The sequence below is a fragment of the Vombatus ursinus genome, unplaced genomic scaffold (assembly GCF_900497805.2).
Source record: "Vombatus ursinus unplaced genomic scaffold, bare-nosed wombat genome assembly UNPS02014793.1, whole genome shotgun sequence".
Classification (NCBI taxonomy): Eukaryota; Metazoa; Chordata; class Mammalia; order Diprotodontia; family Vombatidae; genus Vombatus; species Vombatus ursinus.
This window is the reverse complement of record NW_020954571.1, coordinates 14143647-14149655: the sequence shown is the minus strand read 5'-3', so window position 1 is coordinate 14149655 and position 6009 is coordinate 14143647.

Sequence of the window (6009 nt, the reverse complement as noted above, 5' to 3'; positions counted from 1 at the left end):
GATCTAGTAGCACATAGGAGGAGTTCAAGGGAATTGAACAGATTAGGGAACTGAGAAGTTAGGGTATCTGAGGGAGTATACACGTACACACATACATATAGGTATACATGTTCAAATCTCTTAATATAAATGTAGGAATTTTGGTGGAGAGAAAGATTGTGAGCAAGGTACTGAACTCATTAAGAAAAGAAAAAAAATGTCCTGGGGGGGTCAATAGATAATGCTCAGGAGGCAGCTATGTGGTGCAGTGGATAGAGCACCAGTCTTGGAGTCAGGAGGACCTGAGTTCAAATCTGGTCTCAGACCAGACACTTGACACTTACTAGCTGTGTGACCCTGGGCAAGTCACTTAACCCCAATTGCCTCGCCAAAAAGAAAAAAAAGACAAAAGAAATAGATAATGCTCAGCAGGACCTGTATTGGTTGGTAAATTTGAATAGTGTGAATGCGAAAGGAGAAAAAATTGCTGGGTAATTGTCATAGAGGAAAAGTCTGGAGTTGACAATAGGGGGCAAGGAGTATTCCAACTCTTCCACTAGGACCAGTGATAGGAGTAAACATGTAACCAGTCCTAGGAGAAGTGGTGGCCAGAAATATGGTACCATTCTGAGATAACCAGATCTCAATGAGTTCTGAAGATGGAAGGTGTGAGAAAAGAAAAGGTGTAAGATTAAAATGAGTTTGTTAATTATGGAGCTAGCATTCCAAAGAGCACAGTGAAAGGGGCAGATAGATCTGGAGTGGGACATTTTGGGGGAACAGATATAGGGTTGAGGGTCCAGACACTTAGTATTATTGTCTCTTTTACAAGATCTGTCAGTCCTCAAGGGATGGATACCTTCCCAAAATGGAGGCTGAGGGTAGGTAGCGACACAGCAATATCAATAATCATAATAGTTGGTTCTTACGTAGCGCACTTCCATTTACAAAGTGATTCATTACCTCCTGAAAGCCCTGTAAGGTAAGTAGTACAAGAATGATCGCACCCATTTCACAGATGAGGAAACAGAGGTTCAAATAGGATCATAGCATAGAGTTAGAAGGGACCTCAGAAGACATGCTGTGGAACCCTTTCATTTGCCAGTTAAGGAAACTTAGTAATTACAGATTTAGAGAATTTTATAAAACCAGGGAAGTGACTTGTTCAGTGTCACATGGCTAAGGGATAAGTTGGGAGACCAGGAGAGGGTATCTGCTTTTGTTCTACCATTTCCAATTTTTTTGCTGGGTAGTAGCATGGGGGAAGAGGAGTAAGGAGAAAAGTAGGGTGACAAATAGAAATAGGGAAGCTTTGCTGAGGAACTGCCTAGGGGCGGGGGATCCACCTTGAGGCATCAGGAACTTCTTGGGCTTCCTGGAAAGGTTGGTCATTTAGAAGAGGAACCAGAGAAGGCAATGCTTCAGCAAGAGGAAAAGAGTATTTGGGGGGGGGGAGTGGGAGGGTGTGGAGGTGTTTTGGTGGGTGTTGGGGGTGGAGTGAGCTTCCACACCCTAGAAGAGGAAGGGGAGTTAGCTCTGCTGCAGCCAACAGAGAGTGCCACCAGTGGACAGGACTGCCGAGGCACTGAGAATGCTCAGACCGTGGAGCGCAGTTCTGGGCTGGTCATCCCAGACATCTTCAGAACCAGTGGCTTTCTCTTTGTCAGGGAGCACATAGATGTGTTTCATCTTCACTGAGCAGGAGGCTGCCTCACGTGGGCTCATCAAGGGGGCTGCTACAGCAATTTGCACATTTAATACGACTTTTCTCAGCTGCCCTCGGAAATCAATCTGTTCTAGGGAAGTCTTTACCTGGCAACCGCCGCTTAGTGACTTGGGAAGGGCCCTGATGGAAACTGGAAGGGATTTTTTAAGGGAGGAAGCTGGTCCTCCCATCCTTCATGCATCAGAGAGACAACCTGTCCCTTTCCTCTGACCTTCAGGAAGGATGTCTCTCAGGAAGGAGGCCTTGTCTCTGGGGTGGGGGTGGGAGGGAGAAAGGAGACAGCCCAGACTTCTGCTTTTGGGCAGTCCCAGACTGGGCTTAGGGAGGCAGACTCAGGGAAGCTCTGCTTCCTCCAGGATGTGCTGACCTGGCCTCAGTGTCACAGATGTAGTCAGACAGAGAGCTCTGATATGGAGGAGACTTAGAAGAAGTTGGGAAGACGGACCTGGGGGCTTTCACCCCAGGTCATTGTCATTGTAAGTATGTCATTCAGTCGTGTCTGACTCTTCCTGAACTCGTTTGGGGTTTTCTGCAGTGGTTTGCCATTTCCTTCTCCAGCTCATTTTCCAGATGAGGAAACTGAGGCAAACATGGTGAAGTAACTTGCTCAGGGTCACAGAGCTAGTAAGTGTCTGAGGCTGGATTTGAATTCATGAGGATGAGTCTTCTATCCACCGTGCCACCTGGATTCCATTCTCTGCTCATTCTCTGTGTAACCTGGGGTAAATCTGAGGCCATAAAGTATAATCCCAGCTCTGCTGCAACTGGCTAAGTAGTTAGCCACTTAGCTCTCCCTAGGCATTGGTGTCCCTGTAAAGTGAGTTTGATAAAATATGGTAGGGAAAGAGCAATGAACTTGAGAACAGGAGCCAAACTTGGGAGCAAACCTTTGATCTGATACCTTTGACCAAGTCGTTCAGATTCACTTGGCCTCAGTAATTTCATCTGTAAAATGGGGATCATGCTTTTTCTACCAGCCTCATAGGTCTGTTGTGGGTAAAATGCTTTGGACAGCTTAAAGTTTTAGAGAAACGGGAATGATTTCCTCCTTTTCCTCCCCCCCCAAAGATTACTATTCCCTAGCAAGGCTGGTGCTGTGCATGGAAGAAATGCTTAGCTCGATAAATGGTGTGATTTGAGGAACATTGACCCCTGTGGCCTAGTTTGTAATTCTCACCACTGGAGTTACTACTCCCCCCACCCCAATCTCAGTGATGACTTTCCTCATCAGACCTCACAGAGCATTTCGTTTTCACCACTTCAGTGTCGTTAGCATAAAATGCTATATATGATAGTTATCTTTGATGGTACCCTCCTACTGGATTATGAGCTCCATGTGGGTCAGACTGGTGTCTTACCTAAACTCTGCATGTTCTCTAATTCCCAATACAGGGCTCTGCACACAGTAGGTGTTTAATACATATTGGTGAATTTTTTTTTTAAAGTGTTATTCCTCTGGGGGTTATTGTCTCCACAAGGCCATTGTGAAAAGGATGGATAAGGTCATACATAGATAACCTCAGAAGGGAGGGGATAAGATGTAATGGAAGGAGCTTGTAGGTTAAGTTTTGACTGAGCCATTTTTCACTGTGGAATCTTGAGCACACCATCATCATCTTTGTCATCATAGCTCACATTTCTTTAGCATCTTATGAATGTGAGCTCACTTTGAGTGGGGATTACTTCATTCTTTGTAGTTGTATTCCTAGGGTCTAGCACACTGCCTGGCACATAGTAGGTCTTAATAAGTACTTGTGGACTGAATGATTGATTAAGGTTTTTATAAAATGTTTTCCTTGTAACAACCCCTCAAGACAGGGAATACAGGAATTCTCACTCCCTGTTCTACAGGTGAAAAAACCAAGACTCAGGGAGGTTGATTTTCCCAGAGTTGTATTTAGTAAATGTCAGAGCTGATACTCTACCCTAGGTCCTTATAATTCTAGGACTAGGTCATGCTCTTTTCATTATACAATATTGTCTCCCTGTTAGAGCTGGATGGAGTCATTTATTCTAACCCTTCTATTTTTATAGATGATGATTTTTAAGGTCAAGAGAAGAGAAAGGATTCCAAGGTCAAGTCCATGACAGGCTTGGCCTCAAACTAAGGGCTTGCCTTTCAATTCAGTCTTTCTCTCTGATCTTTGGTTCAAGTGTGGAGATATTACTTCCCCAGCTAGACTTTGAACTTCTTGAGGGCAAAACCCATGTCTTTTCCTTTTCTGTATCCCCTACAGGACTAGACACACAATAAGCACTCAATAAATGCTTATTTATTGATTGGTTAGTGATTTCATTTTCCATGAAGAATTAGAATGGGGCTTCTGACCCACCACCTTCGTAAGATGTGCATTTGGAGTTACAGTTTTTTAGTTAATAGGAACAGGGAGCATTGGGTCATCCACAGCCTTTCTTGTGACCAAAACAAAGTCCTACTGACCTCCCTGGCTTCCTTTAAGTCCCAACTAAAGTCGCATCTTTTCTAGGAAACCTTTCCTAACCCCTCTTAATTCCAGTGCCTTTTCTCTTTTAATTATTTTCTATTTGTTTGTACATATTTGTATGCCTGTTGTCTACACCATTAGATTGTAAGCTCCTTGAGGGCAGGGACTGTCTTTTGCCTCTTTTTGTATCCCCAGCACTTAGCACAATACCTTGCACATAGTAGTGCCTGGCACAAAAACTAGTGTTTGTTGATTAACTGATTCACATGAGTGGATGTAGTTTTCATACCAGTAGTTTCCCATGTTAATGAAATCAAAGATCTGGAGCAAAAAAAAAATTTTTTTAATCACATGTATTGGCAAATTACCCTTTGGTGAAAAGTGTGCCTAGATCCCAGGAAGATCAAAATAAGGCTTTTCTTTCTATTAGATTGTTACCTAATAATTAAACCCTTTTTTGAGATAGCCTAAGAGTGGGGAAAGAAAAATGTTTAACACCCGAAGTCTCTTGCCCTTCATGGAAGGTAAACTGAAGCTCCAGGGCCTAAAATTTATAGGGTCATAGAACTAGTCCACCACAGCCACATTTTACTGTTGAAGAACTGAGGTCCAGCAAATGATTTTCCCAAGGTCACTCAAACAGTGTCAGAGGTGGGATTTGAACCCAGGTTTTCTGACTCCAAATCAGTGATATTTTTACTATGCTTCATTGCACTATTATTAAGTGATTCCTTTGAAGTCCTCATTGCCTTCTTCTTGAGTTCTCTCAAATAGCACTTTTCTTGGGAGGGAGACACAGCTACTTTCTTCCCCTCCCAGGGAAGGTTCCTGTCCTTGAGCTAAGGCCACATGTGTTACTGAGTGGCCCCAGTTCCTTTCATCTTTGGTAACATGGTGGGCATGATGATGAATAGCAACAACTCATGAATGGGGAAAGTGTTTTCAGGTGTCCTCGGCTCCACTGTCCCTTACAGTGTCATAGTTAACAGCAAATCCCATCTGGCTGTGTAAATGGGGAGGGTGGCAGTAAAGAGCCTGTCTCTCTCCTACCTAGTTAGCACAGGAATATTTCTCCATGGGTCACAGATTCAAGGGATGCCTTCTAGCAGAGACACAGGGCAGGATTATCTTGATTCAAGACTGTAGCCCCAAGATTCTCAATCTTTTTTGTGTTATGGGCACTGTCCACAGTCTGGCAAAGCCTATGGACTCCTCAGAATAATGGTTCACTTTGTAATCCTGATGTATTTTATTTTAGGCAAGTAGGATTCCTTAGAATAATGGTTTTAAAATACATAAAATGAAATAGGTAGGATTACAAAGGAAACCTGTTATACTGAAATAAAGATGTAGGGTTGTCTTGTTTTGTTTTGTTTTTTTTATCTAAGTTCACAGACCTCCTGGAATCTACCCATGGATACCTCGGGGGTCCACAAGGAAGGAAATGGCTCTGTTAGTTTAATGGGGGTTCCTCTCCCTTCTGATCTGACGACTGCTGGAAGAACTTTCAACAGCACTATACATCTTCTAAGACAGTGGACCAGAGTGATGGAACCTAGTGTAACAGGAAGCAGCAGGCTGCTGTGCTGGAGTTTGGCCTTCCCTCCTATTGCTTTTCTTTGACCTTGCAGCTGGGAAGGGAGAAGGGGCCAGATGACTCTACTCCTACTTCTCTTCCCTCCCAAGGGTGCTGTGGGATACCCTCCTGGCCGTGCTTGCTGACCTGCAGCTGCTCTGACCAGGTAGTGTCCTGAGTAGCGAAGACCTGGCTTGGCAGTCCTTCCCTGCACTTCTTACATCCCCTGTGGATGCCATCTAGAAATGCCAACCTGGACCTAAGAAAGGTTACCCAGTGCCAGT